General features: G+C 41.1%; 2 pseudogenes; both read right to left on the bottom strand.

Moving 5' to 3' along the window:
* Nucleotides 1–1,848: 1,848 nt before the first annotated feature.
* Nucleotides 1,849–2,925, bottom strand: LOC114082694 (pantothenate kinase 2, mitochondrial pseudogene; annotated as a pseudogene).
* Nucleotides 2,926–17,669: 14,744 nt separating this feature from the next.
* LOC114082693 (protein FAM50A-like) overlaps nucleotides 17,670–19,000 on the bottom strand; it is a 77,936-nt pseudogene continuing 76,605 nt past the window's right edge.

Here is a 19,000-nt window from a genome sequence, read left to right as displayed (position 1 = left end):
CAGGAGGAGCCTGCTAAGAGCTGACACAGGTAAGATCCTGAAATACCCATTAGATTTGTAACTTGAGGTTCACTGGTGGCCTATCAAGAACACTCTCATGGAATGACAGGGTGGGCTAAACACAAGGTAGAAAGTGAGGAAAAACAGCTTCTCAAGAGAGGAGCAGTGGGATGAAGGAAGGCCAGCGAGACATTCACAGCTCATGCTCTGGGTCCAGAGAGATCTGGGCTTGATTCCAGTTCTGCCCATTTGCAGCTGTGTGACCTTGGGTATATTTGCTCTTCTGGGCTTCAAATTCCTTTTAGGCTAGACTGTAGGAATAGCCAGGGCTGAGGAGACTGCCCATGTGGAGCACTGTCATAACCTCATGTGCTCCATGAGATGGAAGTTCACAGGATTAATCTGCCCAGCGGAGCATGAAAGCCAAGGGCACAGGAGCTGAGAAATCCCTACCTCCAGTCCCAGTACAAGTGGGAAGATGGTGGTGGTGTTTTTGGTAGCAAGGAGAAAGTGCAGCCAACAAGCAGACAACTGAGAGTGGAAGGCCTAGAGATGAGTGGCTGCAATAAGGGCGGACTGCCATCCCAGCAGCATCCCTCTCACTCTGCTGCAGGAGGCCCCAGCCCAGCTGGACCCACACTCTAGATGTGTCAAGGCACATGCATAAAGGCACGTGTTCCTTGGGGAAAAGGCTATAGGACGCCCTGCGTCAGCTGGCCCTCTGCTGCCATCACACAGCCCACACCCAATCTATTCACCCCTCCCTCCACCCCAGAAAGAAACTGAGCTGCGTGTAGAGATCACAGAACAGGGAAGGTCTTGAGATCTTCCTTCTGGTTACAAGGCTGCTTTATACCAGGCCTTTCCTTGCCTTCAACTGTGATTCCCACATCACTTGGTACATTAGATATAAAAGCTGCACTGTTTCCAAGAGGAAGGCTTCTTAACTTATTCTGCACAGCAGAAAGAAAAGGTCCAGCCCTTAACAAGACACTCAAGTAGCCTAAAACCCATGAGCACCAGAGGCTCCCAGAGTTCATCAGCAGACACTTCAATTCCTCCTTTGCTACTCAGCCTAAAAGGATACTCTCTACATGGCCCCTTGAAGAGCTGTCAATTCCAGAGCTCTTTGGTGTCACACTGCCAGTCTCTGCTTTTTCCACTAGCTCACCCACTTTGGTCAGGTCATTATGCCCCTTACCCTAAGAAATTCTGCCAGCAGTTTTCTCCTTCCATATGGACCTTCCCATGATTTAGAGAAATAACACAAGAGCTGCCCTTCTAAAAGTTGCTTTTTCAGTTTCAGGAACAGAATTAACCCACCCAATTAAGTTTGCAGATGCTTAAAATAAATCATTTTTCAATATGTACACACAAAGGCTAAATGCAAACCAGAGTAATGCACAGGTGATCTCTAAGGCCGTACTGAGAAAACAGTGATTAGATTATCACACACAGCAGCTTGTCCTGCACACAGCAAGTCAAAATAGAATGCACAACCTGAGCCAACTCAACGTGGGACAGCTCTTCCAAGGCTTCTGCAGTGAGTTATGCTGAGATTTCCAAAAACACCACAGGTGTAACAGCGCTACTCGGAAGGGCAACTTAAACACAGGAATCCTCATGCTGCCTGAACATGGTCCACTTGTTTTTTAATGCTTCTTTCCTTACCAGTTGCTAATTTAGACTGAATTTTTTTAAGGATTTATCTTGATGACTTAGAAAAATACATGTCATTTCTCAATTTGATTCAGATAGTACACGATCATAAAATTGAGTAAGTCTTTTAAAAAACAAAAGTCCACAGATCCCATTGTAGAAATTTCAGGATGCCCTCCCAGGTAACAATCAGGGAATCTTCAACAGCTCCAGGAGTGCTCCAACAGCTCCAAAATAACCCTCATGTTCTGAAAAAAGTGCTTTCAACTGTCCCTTGGACCAATAATCCAAAGCATATGCCAAAAGCCGCACAGTGATGGTATTAATTCTCAAGAAATTTCCAACAAATACCACCTGGTTAATGTTCTCGAAGCTATAGCCCAGCCTGGCAATCCAAACCTCTCATAATCTCCTCCATAAATATCTTGCACTAGTTTATCCACTTTGGTGCTACCTTCACAATATGCCATTTCAAGAGCTTCTTCAAAAGTGGTACAGCCAGTAAGAAGACAGCAGAGACCAAAAAAAAGTTCCTCCTCCAAGACTTGTGCCTTTACATTAACTCTTGTAATTATCTTTGGACTACACTGCTAAAATGCTAACCCCTGAGCCAATGTTCACCAGAAGCAAAGGACATGGGCTTTTCAACTCAAATGGTAACTTCTGACATTTTTCAGAATCAGCAGGATTTTCAAAGTAATAGCACTGTGACCGTCCATTGAAACCAACTGAGTCAATACATAAAATTCCTTGGATTAAGCAGTCTAGTTCATGCAGTTTGCAAAGCTGAAGATCACCTATCTTTGCATCCACACAGAGTCAGGGCCTTCAGCTCCAGGTGCACGTCCCTAATGCCCCTGGACCCATAAGCCACATTGGAGGTCAAGTACTTCCTAATGCTTTGAAGACTCTCCACTTCTTCCTCTTCTTCAGCAGTGATGTCTTTGGGTTCAAAATAAATCAGCTTGACCAGAGTTCCACCAATCTCCAAGCCAAACCATGGAAAAAGCGGCCGCTTTTTCAGGAGGCTTTCAACCTGCAAGCTGGAGACCGAGGCAGGGCCGCTATAGGAGTTGAACCCATGGGGCATCACACCATCCACCGAGGCCCGATAGCAGGCGCTGACAGGCTGCTCGCCAGGCGCCTCAGTGACCCCCGCCTCTGCCCTTTGGAGCCTGCGGGCGCCAGCTCCCCAGCCCAAGAGGGTGAGGTGGCGGTGGCCCTGCCATTGTGCTCCAAGGGCGAGCCGATCTGGCCGGCTCCCATTGGCAGCCCCCACCGCTGTCCCCCAGCAGCCAGCACCCCAGGGCCGGAATTCTCCTGCCTCCTCAGAGGCAGTCCTGCCTGAGCCTCTGGATATGCTTTGATGAGGCAATTGGATCTTTTCTCCTTTCTTCCATCTTCCACATGCTTGTACCTGAACACTCACACATTCTGTCAGCTGTATTTTTGTTTTTGCATTTCAAGGTCAATGCCAAATTCATTCTTTACCTGAGACCCATCTTTCACATGTTGCTTATAGGTTGATCCTCAAAATTGAAAATTAGTGCTTTCCCTAATTTATATTATTGTGTCTTTTTAACTATCATTTACTGCATAGTCAAGTAATGTGCAACAATTACAGTTCTTTTTATAGGTTTAAGGTCATGATCTCTAGAATCCTTGGAGAAGATACAGATGATGCTGTATTTTAATAAAATACAGATGATGCTGTATTTTAATGGGCTTTGTATTTGTATCATGACTTATTTTGCACAATTTTTGTTGTTTTTGTTTCCTGAAATTTCTGTTTGTCTTTCTTTTATTTTTACTGGGAGAAAATTTCTTTACTACATCATGGATATCACACATTTCCATAATTATTCTATCTTTAATGTAGACCACATTTTATTTTTGTTCTTGAAGACATTGTATTTGGGGGCCAACTGGCTTCCTATTCTGATTTAGATTGTTTAGCAAACTCCATGCACAACTCTTAACCTGGAATTGTTTTTTTATTAAACTTCACTCCTAGTTCCACTCCCTCATATTCTACATCATTGTTGGTTTGTACCTTGTTGAGGGTCACAGCCGAGTCGGGATGACGCATGGCATTTTTGCCCGAAGTAGTGGTTGAGAGGTGACGCCAGTGAGCCATTAAGATGATGACTTTTGAGTTCTAGTGGAGTTCCCTTTGAGTTCCGGTTGAGCTCTAGTGGGGATTCCTGAAGAGTTCGCGCAGTTGGTTGGTGAAGTGCTGGTGTGGAGCGGTGTGGGTGGCGTTTGGGAGAGTTCCCGGGGAGTGTGCTGGTGGAGTTCGGAAATAAAGTTTGTTCCTGCTTGAGTGGCTCTGATTTGTGCCCAGCCAGACTGCGGCAGTACCTCACTTCTCTGGAATATATCCAAAGGCATATTGAACAGAAACAAACAAACACATAGAAGGGAGATGAAATTTATGAGCACTTGCACACTTGAAAATGTCTTTCATATGCCTTCATGTTGATTTATAGTTTGGCAGAGCACAATGTTGAGAGCCACAACCAAGTCAAGATGGCGCCTGGCACTTTGCCAGGGGGAGTGGTTTGAGAAGTAATGCCAGCGAGCCATTAAGATGATGGAGATTCCTTAATGACTGACTGCTGTATCTAATGATGTTAATTAAGTTAAGCTGTGTATAATCATTAAGATGATGAGGATTCCTTATTGGTTGACTGCTGTATCTAGTTTATGTTAATTAAGTTAAACTGTGTGTAATTTGTTGGGTATATATACTTCTCTGTCCTGTAATAAAGTGGCTCCCGCTGTATCAACCTTCACAAGTTGCTTGTCACCCGCCGCCCCGTTATTTTGCCCAGCCAGACTGCAGCAGATGGTGGCCTGTACGGGGAGCCCCAGGACACTGGGGGGTAAGTGACAAGGAAAAGCTGCCCATCCCTAAAGATAGATAGGACAGGAACAAATCTGCTCATCCCTAGATGTAGATAGGACAAGAGGAAGGATGGCCATTTCAAAAAAATGGAGAGGATTGATACAGTATGTTTGTGTCTTGTTTTGTCTTGGTGTGTTGTATTGTCTTTGTTATGAAAATATGGAAGGAGTGTTAAGTAAATTGCTAAGGGAAGGAGGCACCCTAGTGGAACCAAGAACAGTTAGGGCAGCACAAAATTGTATATTCAAATTTTTTCCCTCCTCAGAACAGTGAAGACATTGTTTCATTCTCTTCTAGCACAGAGTGTTCCTAATAAGAAGTTTGATGCCAGTTTATTATTGTTTCTTGGTAAGTGACCTCTTTTTCCTCTTTTTCTCTAGAGACTTTAAAAAATCTACTTTTCCTATGTTTATTGCAGCACTGTGCACAATAGCCTAGATATGGAATCAACCTAAATGTCCATCAGGAGGTGAATGGATCAAGAAAATGTGGTATGTACACAATGGGAATTCTATTCAGCCATAAAAAGAAGAAAATCCTTCCATTTGTAACAGCAGAGATGAGCGTATAGGGCATTATTCTCACTGAAATGAGTTCATGAGAGAAGGACATATTCTGCAATATTCCACTTCCAAGAAATTCCTAAAATAGTCAAATTTGTAAAAGCAGAAATATAATGGTGGCTGCCAGGTACTGGGGGAGGGGGAATGAGCAGTTGCTGTTCCATGTCTAGAAAGTTTCAGAACCAGGATAAGTAAGTTCTAGAGATCTGCTATACAACACTGTGCTTGCAGTGAACACACTGTCCCATAAACTTAAAATGTAGTAAAAAAGGTAGACCTCATCTTACATGTTCTTACTACAGTAAAATATAAAAATAAAAATAAAATCCTTTCTCTAATCATTTGGTGTTCTAAAATTTCATGGTAATGTGACATGGTCTTTTTTTTTCCTTGGTACTCATTTATCCCCTTTATTAAGAATAGTTATATCTTTAACTTTGGAGGAGATCTCTTTATAATTTTTACCATTTCATTCTTCCTTATTTTTATTTTTTCTCTATTATTTTTTTAAAATTTTTTTTAAGTATTTATTATTTTTTAGTTGTAGTTGGACACATTATCTTTATTTCATTCTTATGTGGTGCTGAGGATGGAATCCAGGGCCTCACACATGCACCTCAGACATGCTAGGTGAGCGCTCTACTGATGAGCCACAACCCCAGGCCCAACATTTTGTGTGTGTGTGTGTGTGTGTTATGCTGGGGATTGAAGCCAGGGCCTTGTGCATGTGAGGCAAGCACTCTACCAACTGAGCTATATCCCCAGCTATTTTTCTTCTCTATTATATTTGCTGGATGTTGGAACTTAAGGATTTATTTTCTTTGTTTCACCTTCTCTGAAGCTCTCTGTCTAATCTTTTGAATTATGTTCTAGAAGGGGTCCTAGTCTTTGTCTTTCAACACTTCAATTTTATTTGGGGGGTTACTGGGGCACTTTACCACTAAATTACATACCCAGTCCTTTTTATATTTTTATTTTAAGACATGGTCTTACTAAGTTGCTGGAGGTGGTCCGAAACTTGTGATCCTCCTGTCTGAGCCTCCTGAGTCCCTGGGATTACAGGTATGTGCCACAAAACCTGGCACACTGTCCCATGAACTTTCAATTGATTTTTAAAATTTTAGCAATCATATGCTTAGTTTACAAGACTTTCCTTTTGTATTTTTATTTTGATTTGTGGGGGGGACAGGGCGAGGAGTAGGATTATCTAGTGCTAATTTTGTGGAAGTAATTAATATATTTTCAAATTTCTCTAAGAACACAAATTCAAATATTTTAGGGTTTTTTTCCCCTATTTTATAAGCCTACAATCTCTGTTCTTCTTTCTGGATTAGTAAATCTTGGATTTGTTTGTTTATTCTGCTTATTTTCTTTGTCTTTCAATACTTCAGTTTTGTTCGGGGAGTTACTGGGGATTGAACCTAGGGGCACTTTACCACTAAAGTGGATCTTTAGTTGTCCATCATATTTAAGAACGGGACTGTTCTAGATAGCTTTTCGGAGTTTCTTTCCTTTGAATATATAGGTCTTTCCTCCTACAAGTTAAGTGCCTATGCTGGGAGCTCCATGTACATGGGAAGGATAATTATGGTAATGCTGGTTACCAAATAAGCCTCAAAACTTCATTGTTTTCTATGATATTTGTTTGTTTCTCAACTGCAGCATAGTTCAGATGTTCCTGATTTATGGGTGGCTTTTCCTCATGTAGTGACTCAGAGACCCAGGCTCCTTCAACTGATGCTGCAGGCATCTTTGACCTTCGTGGCTTCTGCTTCCGGCTGGTACAGGGTAAGTGAGAATGTGAAAAGGCACTTTTTCTTTCTTTATTCCTTCCTTTCTTTTCCACTTCCTCCCCACCACCCCACCATCCACTGGGTACAGAACCCAGGGCCTCACAAATTTTAGCATATGCTGCACCATTGTGCAACATCCCAGCTCCACAGTTGATTTCTTTAAAGCCCTGGCCTGAAAGTGACACACACCACTTCTACTCACATTCCGTGTACTTAAATAGCTACATTTGGATATAAGGGAGGCCAGAAAATGAAATGCCCAGTCTGGTAGTCCCTTCCCAGAAAAGCATCAGATTAAGGAACAAGGAAGTCAAGTTCTTGGTACATAGCTAACCACAGCTTTTTAAATTGTGGATGGACAAATACGTTTATTTAATTAATTAATTTGTTGATTTTTATGTGGTGCTGAGGATCAAACCCAGTGCCTCACACATGCCTGACAAGTGCGCTACCACTGAGCCACAACCCTAGCCCCAGCTAACCACAGCGTCAATAAACAGATTTACCCACTGGTTGCCTTAATCTTGGGGTTAGAATGTTGATGCCTTTTAGTTTTGCAGGGAGAGGTTTGGAACTCCAAAGAAGAAGGCAGGGGGCTTTACTGAGGACACTGATGTCCATCCTCAGCATACCTAATTCTCCTCAGTTTATTCTGTTTTTCAGAAGAAGAAACCTTATTTTATTTTTCCCAGAAGTGAAATGCTAGTTGGTATTTCATGTATTTAAAAATGGCAGAGGAAGGCAGGAAGTGTAGGCAGATATCTGGTGCCATCATGTGCTAGGCCCACTTTCAAACCATCCTTCCATTTTAGCCTCTTAGCTCCCTGCCCTTAGAGGCACCTGCAAACTGAGCCTGAAGCTTCCTTGGGTTTCTGCCATGGAGACTGAACTCTCCTACACTAACATCACTTCCTGCATATTCCATCCTGCACTGGCAACTCTCCTCCTGCTTTCCTTGGTGTTCTGAATTAATTCCCATTTATCATTAGGCCTTAGAAATGTAGGGAAGAAGAAGTCTTGTGCTGGGTCTTGAAGCCCCAGAAGTTTCCTTGCAGGATTCTTTCATGTATTCAACCAGAGTTTGATTTGGCTATATTATCTTTGAAAGGTCACTTCTGTGTCTGCTCAATTGTTTTAAAGCATGTTCAGAACTAGCAGCTCAGACTACTAACTTTGGGTTTTCATCAGGGAGCATGGCTCATAGAGTCTGTCATCCTTTGCCTACCAAAAGGCCAGGCAGGAGGGTGATATTTGAAGTGTGTTTAGAGGACATTTGTTTCAATTTTTAACCTCTATTCTTCAAATAAGTTGGAACAATCATTGGCTTAGTCTTAGTCATAACTGCCTTGAATGAGTTGTGGCTTAGCTTTATGACCTTCATTTTAACAAAACAACATAGTACCCTTATTAAGCCTGTTATTGTGATTATTTTAGGAATTTTTAAGAGACATTATCTGCTATCTTTATCTTTCAGAAAGATTTTTTCAAACAACTCTTTGCTATAAAATCTTGACTTTTTTCAAAACCCAGATGTATTCCCTCCTTTCTGATAATGAGAATTATACAATTCATTGTAGAGTCATGTGTGGCATGCAGATGCTTTGATCAACAAGACAAACCTTATACATGGTAGCTAGAAGATACAGCTTAGTGTGTAGTGGGGCTATGCCATCTAGGTTTGTGTATGTGCACTCTGGTGTTCACTCAATAACATTGTATAAGGATTTGTTTTTTAAAATACATCACTGTTGTTAGGCAACATGACAGTATTTCCCTTTATCATCTTTTTAAAGTTCTTTAGTCTTGATTTTATTCTCTGAAAACTCTAAAATGTCTCTAAGATCATGTGAATTCAGGGCTGTGGTTGTAGCTCAGTGGTAGAGAACTTGCCTGGCACATGTGAGGCACTGGGTTTGATCCTCAGCACCACATAAAAATAAGTAAATAAATAAAATAAAGGTGTTGTGTCCATCTACAACTAAAAAAAAGGAAAAAATAAGAAGATAATATAAATTGAGGTAGAACTGTGTTGGTAATTGGTTTCATACTTTACCCTGCTGCAATTCTTAAATGGGGACAGGCTAAAGGTGTGCAGGGTGAAGAGTCAGGAAATGAGTGCTCTGTAATTATTTAAGGCGTTCTTAATTTAATGTATGGTACAATTTTAACATAATTTGTTTCTTACACATTTTATAAATGTAAACATAAATTAAAATACACATTAACTGGAAATCTACTTGAGAAATTTGTGTTTTTTTCAACCTTGCAATAATGTGGCCATAATTCCTACATAATAGAACTTTTTGGACTCTACTTATAGTAAGATTTTACTATATCTTCCTTTATTTATTAATTCTACAGGGTTAATAAAATGTACACACTATTTGTTGACAATGATCAGCATACATTTTATGTTATACATATTTTATATTGAATGGATTATTTTATTATACACTTCAAAACTCCTATACAAGATAACATAAATAACATGAATATGAAAATAAAGTAAAAAAAAAATTTAGTTGAGTACATTTTGGTATGTATCTGTTTTGAATATAATATATTTGGTACTCATTTCCATAGAGAAAATACTTTTCTTCCTTTTAAAGATTTCTTTGAAGACATACAAAATAGCCTTACTATTTGTAGTGGATTGAAGAAGGAATCTGCAAAATTCATGTCCATTGGAACCTCAGAATATGATCTTGTTTAGAAATAAGGTCTTTGCAAATGTAATTAGTTAAGATGAGGCCATACAGGATTAGGATGGGCCTCCAAATCCAATGATTGGTGACCTCATAAGAAGGTAATGGGAAGACACAGAGACACGTATAGGGCGAATACCTCTAATGACAAAGGCAGGGATTAAAGTGATGCAGCTACAAGTTAAGGAAAACCAAAGATTCCTGGCAACCACCAGAAGTTAGAAAAGGGACTAGGAACAGAATCTCCTCTGACTGCCAACACCTTTATTTTGATCTTATGCCTCCTGAACTAGAACGGAGTAATTTTCTGTTGCCTTAAGCCATGGGGTTTCTGGTAATTTGTTACAGAAATCCTAGGCAACTGCCCTAGCTCAAATTTAAAACATCTCCTTCTGTGAATACTTATAAGTTGAGTATTTAGTGGAGCTCCACAAATAACTGCCAGCTGATAACTTTCCAAATGAGAGTTAACTAACTCACTGGTACCTAGAGGAGCATTTCCACAGTAGTCTTAAAGAAAACATTATGATTAAAAAAAGCCATTTTTCCCCTTCTTTTTCATAGAAAACACAGTGTGGATTAATATAAAATGCTTTAGTGCAATTTAAAAAGCTTTGATCACATGAATATTTTTATATGAATTATAGTCAAAGGAGATGACATAAATGAAGGTTGTCGAATTATATGCTGCAAAGAGATGCTACTCACAAGTAATTTGAAGAATTTTTTAAAATCTTCTGTCAAAACCCATAGCTGGTGCCCATATTATGTTTTATTAATTAATCTTGGGAAGATACCAATAAGAAAGAAGTGATCTACAATACTTATGAGAAAAAAAACAGATTAAATATATTTTCTTGAATGATGAATTTTCATGATTTTATAACATGGAGAAAAAAATATAAAAAATGATAAATGCCACAGGAATAAATTAAAATTATTATTTTTAAAAAATATTTTTTAGTTGCCAATGAACTTTTATTTTATTTATTTATATGTGGTGATGAGAGTTGAATCAGATGCCTCACACATGTTAGGCAAGTGCTCTGCCACTGAGCTACAACCCCAGCCCCACAAAATTGTTATTTTTGTCAAGTCATGAATGTATTTTATTCAGAATGAACTTGTTCAATATGTATATTCATAGTTAAATATGTCATTGAGTCTGGGGAAGAAAACACTTGGTTGAATAAATTACTTTTATAGAAAAAGGCCTGCAACATGGTCCACAGAGGCTTACTCGAGCTGTCATTTTGATGTTCTGTTGCCCTCTACTGCTCAGAGAGACAAATTACAGTTAGCCCTTTTTTCTACCAAAGTTGATTTCTTTTCTACAGGTTAAAAAAAAAAGAAAAAAAATTTTTTTTGCCCATTTGCTTAATCAACTACTTATGTTCAGAAATAAATAAATAATACTGGAAATTAGAATACATAAAATCATCTTTTTATGTCTCTGTGAACTCCTCAATGGTAGGGACTCCTTGTTTTATCTTCATATCCCTGGCAGCCAACATACTGTTTAGCATGGTATTGTACTCAATAAATGTTAGGTAAAGAAAATGCTGAGGCAATCTGTGCAATTATCCATGTTTTCATTTATCATTTTTATGAAATTCCTTATTATAAATATCATTGCCATATATTTATAAAATTAGTAAAAATTTTCTAATATGTTAATTCTATAAAGAATTAAAGTTATTTTAACATCGATATTACTCACCATTTCAAACCCTTTATTTGTAGACATTTTGACTGTGGTTTAACATGGGTACTTTTGTGGCTATGTTATTCTTTTTAGTTAATTGGAGATTTTTTGCTGGTTAGTTAGGATCAACTGTGGGAGGCAGAAAACGTGAAAATACTAGTGCCTTAAGATCTGAGTTTGTTTCTGTTACACACAAATCTATGTATATCAGGTCTGACATGAAGTTTCCATTGTCCACAGGATCCTGTCTCCTTCTGTCTTATAGCTCTGTCATGTATCAGCCATGTGTACTAAGTGTTATGAAGAGACACAGAGCCTCTGTGAGAGTGCATTAGGATGTCTGTATGCCACATCAGAGTGGAGATTGGCATATGGGTATTCTGACAGAAGGTGTGATGTAATGGTCCATTACAACTGTATAAGATTGGTGTGCTCAATGCTTTTTTATTTTTTATTTATAGATAGAGTCTTCATAATTTGCTTTAGGACCTCACTATGCTCATGCTAGCTTTGAACTTGTGATTCTTCTGCTTCAGCCTCCCAAGCTGCTGGGATTATAGGCATGTGTCAGGGCTTGTGTGCTCAATTCTGAGCTACATGATGCCCAGTAAATTTCCAAAATTGATATCCTATAAATTCATAGCCCCAAATTGGTACTCATAGGGCCCAAATATCTTGTTTCTTTTGTAACCTAGCCTTCTCATTCTTCACAGTAATGATCTTGAATCTCTTATTTCCTCAAATTTCTGGTCCTCACATTCTGTCCTTCTGATACTTTCTGCTTCACATCCTTACATCCTCATTTTTGCCATAGTTCTTCATTTTTCATTTAAGAAATGGAAGCTACTGAATGGGCCCTTTCTCCCCAAGGTCATATCTTTTTTCTACTGTCATATCTCCAAACTCTCAATTGAGTTTGCACCTATTTTTTTTTTCTTTTTTTGCATTGAAGGAGGAGTATCTACAGCCGAAGTCAGCTACAGGTGTGAATACAGAGAATTGGATTTTCTCAAGAACAGGGTTTTGAAAATGAATAAGAGAAATGGATTATAGAGCAGGGAATAAAGGGGTGTGTAAGATACTGATTAAGATGATGGATCATGGAATCTAAGTGGGACTAAAGAGAGAAATGAGGACATGATGAAGTGAGGACTTTGACAATATGGAAACATTAATAAATTGTAGGTCCTTTTTCTTTGACTATTAGGTTATTTGTCTTCTTATTGATTTATAGAATTCCTTGTGTGTTCTGAGCACCATCTTTTGTTGGTTGTAGGTTTGTGTTTTCATTCTATCTGGGGGTTTCCCAAAAAAATTTATGATATATTTTGATGCACAGCTGTTTTAAACTTTACCAAATTTATATTTTATGATTTGTTTTTAATGTTTGAATTTGTAACTCCTTTTCTATACTGAGGTTTTAAAGGTTTAATTTAAATCTAGGAGATAAATTCTCCTAGAATTTAAAGGTTCACCTATTTACATTTAGATCTTCACCTGAAATGTATTTTTATTTCTAGTCCTTAATGCTCATTAACTGATTTCTGCCCCATCAATTCATCAAAGATGCTTAAAAAAATGCTGATGATTTTTTTTTTTTTTTTTTTTTTTTTTTTTTTTTTGCCAAATTCACAAGACACAATTGAGAAACGGGCTCCAAATTTCCTTGTTCAGCTACTCTGAATGTGTGAACATATATTTATATATTGTATACATTTGCAATTGTCAATTCATGTTACGTATCAGAAAGTTAATTTTTCCCTTAGATGCACACTCACATGCTCACAGACACACACACACACACACATGCACACACATTAGGATTTTGTTTTAGATACATACACATGCATATATATTCATATATATGTAATACACACACACACACACACACACACACACACACACATACATCCAAGGAGAAAACAACATTAGGACTTATTTGGCATTATATGTGCATGTGTATTTCTCCCTTGGCTCAGGAGGACCACATGGAAGCTTATCTACAGCAACCTTGATTTTGAGCACAACTGAATAAAACAATCACGTCATAAACACAACCACTCAGCCAGTTTAGAGGCTGAATCAAAATTGTGTGGGACTCTCCAGCCAAACCCAACTAGGGGGAACAATATGGTCCTCAGCTAAGACCTGAGTGGCCTCAGGATGGGCAGAGCCACAGCCTCCTGACCCCTGCGTTCTGTTGGCGGTTGCAGCGCTGCGGAGGCCCCCTGGTGCCCACTACCCAGCTACACGGCTGGGGCTCTCTTTCCTTTTCGGGCTCTTTGGCGCGCTGTCACCCTGCCCCTCGGGGTGTGGGGCTTTCTGCTGCCCAAGGTGGCTGGGCTTGACTATGATGAAACCTACTGCGTTTTTGAAGAGCTCTTCCGGAAGCTGGACCGTCAAGGGTACGGGATGGTGGACATCAGGAACTGCCAAGAGTCCTGGAAGCCATGGGCGTCCCTCTGATGGAGGACAGCAAGGTGGGCCGCGGTGGCGGCTAGACGACAGGGGCCTGGGGTAGGCCGCTGGAGGCCCCTCAGTCCTTCCCAGCTCTCCTTAGGGGCTCAGATGTTCTTTCCCGGTGAGCGGCTTCCTGCAAACCACGGGCTCTAGGAACACTTGGTAAAAGTTCATGTTCCATTAGTGAGCTGCTTTGTGAAATGCACATGGAACCTTACTGTTCTGCCTGAGGGGGCCGCGCCACCCAAATACATAGAAGGCAACATGAACCAACTAAGTCAGTCGAGGGTCCCTCCTGTTGGCTGATGATGCTTCATCCAAGAGCTCTCCTCAAGGGCATCCCAGCTTGGAAACTGGGGCCTGCCCGCCTGCAGAGGAATTGCTCCCAAGGCTCCATCCCTGGGCAAGTGCTCATCAGGGAGCAGGAGCATGGCTTGGGGCTTTCCCATGTGCCCTCGCCTTTTGGCTGATGCAGGGAGGGGGCAGTAATTACAACCACAGATTTTCAGTTCAACCGTATACTAAAGACATATCTATACTATAATACTGTACATTATGGTATAGAATTGTCTTAAACAAATGACAGTATAATTACTATTGTATTTTCAAAGGCTCTTCATTTCCATAGCTGTGTATTTAACCAATTGACCCAATAAAGTTAAAAAAAAAAAGACTTTGTTTTACTTTAAGCTTCTCTAAGAGACTACGTGGCCCAATGGGCAGTGTGGGAGAGGTTGTGGGGGTGCAAATATGTTTTAAAAAGGACTGTGACCCCAGATTTTGTAGAAACAGAATTAAATTCAGAAAAAGAAATAATGTTTAATAAATTTCTCTCTGGAAGACTTGAATTAAATGATGGATGTGAAGGCAAGGGTCTCTGAGTCCAGAAAAAACATGTTAGCATAGTAACAGTCAACATTAACTGTATCATTCTTAGGATTTACAAAGTGCATGCCAGAGAAAATGAGATAACTATGTAGTATGAATAATGCTATATCACATTTTACTTATGGAAATTAATGGTTTGTTCCCTGAGGCCTATCAAACCACAGAGATGGCAGTGTTAATAATAGTCAGTATGCATTGGTTACACTGGATTCTGCGAGGCCACGTTTTCTTTCTAGTTTTTCTGCATTCACCTTTCATTATACAAATCAAAACAAACAAATAACAATAGCAACACCCTCCCCAGTGGTTATATCATTCTTCCCAACTGAATTTAGCCCTAGAATCTTACAATAACATTTATCTTTTCAGCAAGAGCTGGATCCTCTCCTCTTCTTCATCAGACTGTCTAGAGTTAGCGCTGTCTTCTGTACCTCCACCTCAGGGATGACTTGGTTCCCCAGGGACATTGGCATTGTTTTTTAACATTTTTGAAGATCCTGACTGTGTGTGTGTACATGTACTTGTGTGTGCAAAGGGCCAGGAATATTGCTAAACATGTCATAGTGCACAAGACAACAAAGAATTACCTGAACCCAAATGTCAATAGTATTGACATTGAGGTACCCTGACTTATTTCAACTGCAAATTCCTAGTGTACCTTGCTCCTCCCTTCCAATAGATGAACATACCAATTACTTCACTGGCTACATGGAGGTGGCCTGAACAAACCTCTTCAGACTTTCGGTACTCTCATAGTTTACTCAGTTGTAAAATGGGGACAATAATGGTGCTTACCTCTTAGGATTATTTTGATGGCTAATGAGCAAACATATGGAAAATGCTTAAAATTGCTTGCTGAGATTTAAGCAGTTAATTAGCCTATATATTAAATATGTCAAGTTTTAGTTTATCTTTATTTATGCCTGTGCTTACTTTCTTTCCTTTAGTCTCAGGGAGTGAAGTTTTTCTTCTCCTTTTAAACTTTGATACTTCTTGGCCTCATGTCCTCTTATCTCCTTTAAAAGAGGAAAGGTAAAACTTTCTTTTCTTTTTCAATGCTTTTGGTGTGTTTTTTTTTTAAACAGGGCTGAGTATTATACCCAGAGGCTCTCTACCTATGAAATACATTCCCGGTTCTTTTCATTTCTTTCTTTCTTTTTCTTTTTTTGAGAGAGGGTCTTGCTAGGTTGCCCAGGCTGACCTCAAACTTCTGATTTTCCTGTGTCAGTCTCCTGAGTTGCTGAGATTATAGGAATGCTCCATGGTCCCTAGCCAAATTTCTTTTCTTTATCCTATATTTTCAAATTCTTCCTGTCTCATAACAATGATCCTCCCTTGACTCTGGCTCTCCCATCTTTCCCTTTTCCTACTCTCTGTTCCACTTTCAGTCAAGGTCTTTGACAGAGCAAGGTCTACATTTTCTGTCTTATTTCCCTTACTCCATTTGTCTGTTTCCTTGGTCGCAGGCTTGATCACCACCAGGTTCTGACTCAATCTGTGTACGCTTTGCATTTCATCACACTAGAAGCACATCAGAGAAGGTACCCTGAGCACACTGCTTACACACGACATCCTCATTCTCTGTCCCTTTCTTGTGCACACCCCAGCCCACAGGACACACTGTATGGGGGGGCACAGGTACCATTAGACTAGAAGGTGCCAAGTGGGCAAGTGCATTCTCGGTCAGTCAAGGCAGCACAAGGTAATTTCTCAACTATTGGCCTTGGGCATGGCTGACTACAGTCATAGCATCTCTCTATGGCATTTTCATGCCTGGTAAAGGTCCCTGGAGGACAACTGCTGCAAACTTGCAGGCTCGTGTTGGTACAATGCTCAAAGACATAGGTTCCTACTGGACACATGACACAGGTTAGTACCTGGCCAGTGGCACCGTCAACATGGCGGTATGTGCCAGTGAGACTTGGGGCCTTCGGTTCTGGCTGAGCCATGGTGGTGGTGCTAAGGAATCTAAGCAGGAGAAAGGAGCCAGTGATCACAGTGGCTCCAATTCCGCATGAGATGCGGCTGCAATAGGTGAGGGTGGTGCTGCTGCTCGCAGAGGTCCCCAAGGCTGGGGGGCGGGGGCGCTCGCAGGGAAGTCCGGGGCGCGGCTTGTGGCTCCATGGTAGCTGGAATCCGTGGCTGCTATTGCCCAGCGCCATATCCACCGCCGCCTCCTGGGTCGGGAGCCCATCTGCCTTCAACACCCCTTGTTCACTGTGGCAGCCAGGCAGAGGAGGAAGGTGGCAAGGGAGGCACTCAGCATCTGCCAAGTGGCACTGCCGCCTGGGCTGGGAGAAACAGCCTCCCCCGGGCTGGGAGAAACAGCCTCGGCTGCAGCCTGGGCCTCCAGGCGCTCTCCTCAGACAGGGGTTGCGGAGAACCAGGGAGGAGGGCTGGCCCAGAGAGAGCAAAGGGACAACTTCCCATAGCAAAGCCTCCAGCCACTACCAAACACCCTCCTCCACTGCCCAGACCCGCAGGCGAGGGACTGTCCTTTCTTCTTTAAGTTAATTATTTCTGATATTTTGTCACTTTGAAAGGAAGCTAATTAACGCAATATCTTTAGAATTAAGGTTCTGTCTTACTTTCTTAATCTTCAATAGCATCAATCCTATTTTTGGTCCTTTGCTCTTATTATCTTATATGCTTTCATAAATTCTATATAAATTTTAGAACCAGCCTGTTTAGTTACATACACATAAGCATACACACACATATACTCCCTTTTTGGATTTTGATTATAATTTGTTAAATGTGTAGGTTGATTTGCTGGTGAATTGGCAAATTTATAATATTAAATTTTCTCTCATAAACATTACATCTTCATTTATTTAGATCTTTTTTTTTAACATGAACACTTATTTATTGTAAAAGAAAAAAGCAATGACAGTTCCAGGGGATGAGTGACTACTGTCCTCCTAGCACACAATGCACAGTCGCAGGGGAATCAGACCCTTGAGTTCTGGAGACATGGGGGTGCACCAGGGACAGCCGAGGCCAAACCACTTTCTAGATGTTCACCGGATCTTATACTTGTCCCACTTCTTTTCAGGGTCATAGGGCTCCCAGCGGATGGCAGGGAAGATGTGCTTGTTCTTCTCATACCAGCTCCTCAGCACCACCTTTCCTGCATGAGACTCACACTTCTCCACAGTGGCATCGCTGAGTAGCCGCCCATCATCATGAACATCAAAGTTAAAGAGTGGCCCACTCTTCCCACGTGCCTTGGTAACAATGAAGTCACAGAAACTGTGATGATGGGGAATGGTTAAGTCCTCCTTGATGTACATGAGCTGCCCCACCCCTGCTGACCTGAGCTCACTGAAGTCTTCACGCAGGATCTCAAGTGCCTTCTGGAGGAACTGCTGCATTGTATTGCCCTTTTTCATTTTGACTGTCTGCTGGTGTCCAGAGCCAGCCCAGTAACTGAAGGTGATTTCAATCTCTTCACTCTTAATCTTCTCCTGCTTGGCTTCTCACTCCTGCTACAGCTCTTCCTGGAGACGATTTCCCTCCTTCTCCCTGTCTTGGTCAGGCAAGAAGCTGGTGTCCACATCTGGGTTCTTCCCCAATTTCCTTCTCTTTGGGGTGATCTCTTCCCTTTCCAGCTCCTCCTCATGCATGGCCACCTCCTCCTCCTTTTCACCTCCCTCTTCTTCTTCCTCCAAGGTGAAGGACAGGCTAGAGATCTTCTTCTTGGCCTCCTTCTTGCGCTCTTTCTCTTGAAGCTTCTCCAGCTTTAGCTGCAAGTCCTTTGCTCCCTCGTGGCCAGCGGCTTCTCCTGCTTCTTCACCAGTTCTTCCTGTTAGGCTTTCATGTCATTCAGGGTCACAAGGCCAACGGTGCTGGACTTGAGCTGTGCCTTTACAGCATCATAGTGTGCACAGAACTTCTTGTCAATGTTGGATTTCATTATGTTCTCTTCTGCGATCTGCTGCTTCCTCTGCTCCATCTGCTCCCGATGCTCTTCCCATTTCTTCATCAGATTTTTGGCACATCCTGCCTCGCTTGGGGCACCCTTGTACTGAGCCTTGGTGGCGGCAGAGGTGGCAGCATCAGCAACAACTGTGACAGCAGCCCTGCTAAATCCTAGATTTTTTTTTTTTAACAGAGGGATCAATACTGAAAAATGTCCATTGGGAGATTTCTCAGTGAAAGCAGTTGCAGCAGTGTGACAAAGGGCTACATCAGACTGCAGAGGGCTATTGAAAGAAAAGGAGGTGAGGAGGTGAGGTCTGTTATTGTGGTTTATTGATTTAGAAATATTGAGATAAAGAAAGAGAACATATGAGCAAGTCTAAATGTTATTTATTTTT

The sequence above is a fragment of the Marmota flaviventris genome, chromosome 10, assembly GCF_047511675.1.
Source record: "Marmota flaviventris isolate mMarFla1 chromosome 10, mMarFla1.hap1, whole genome shotgun sequence".
NCBI classification, from domain to species: domain Eukaryota; kingdom Metazoa; phylum Chordata; class Mammalia; order Rodentia; family Sciuridae; genus Marmota; species Marmota flaviventris.
The sequence above is the reverse complement of the archived record's forward strand: the minus strand, read 5'-3'. Positions and strand labels throughout refer to the sequence as shown.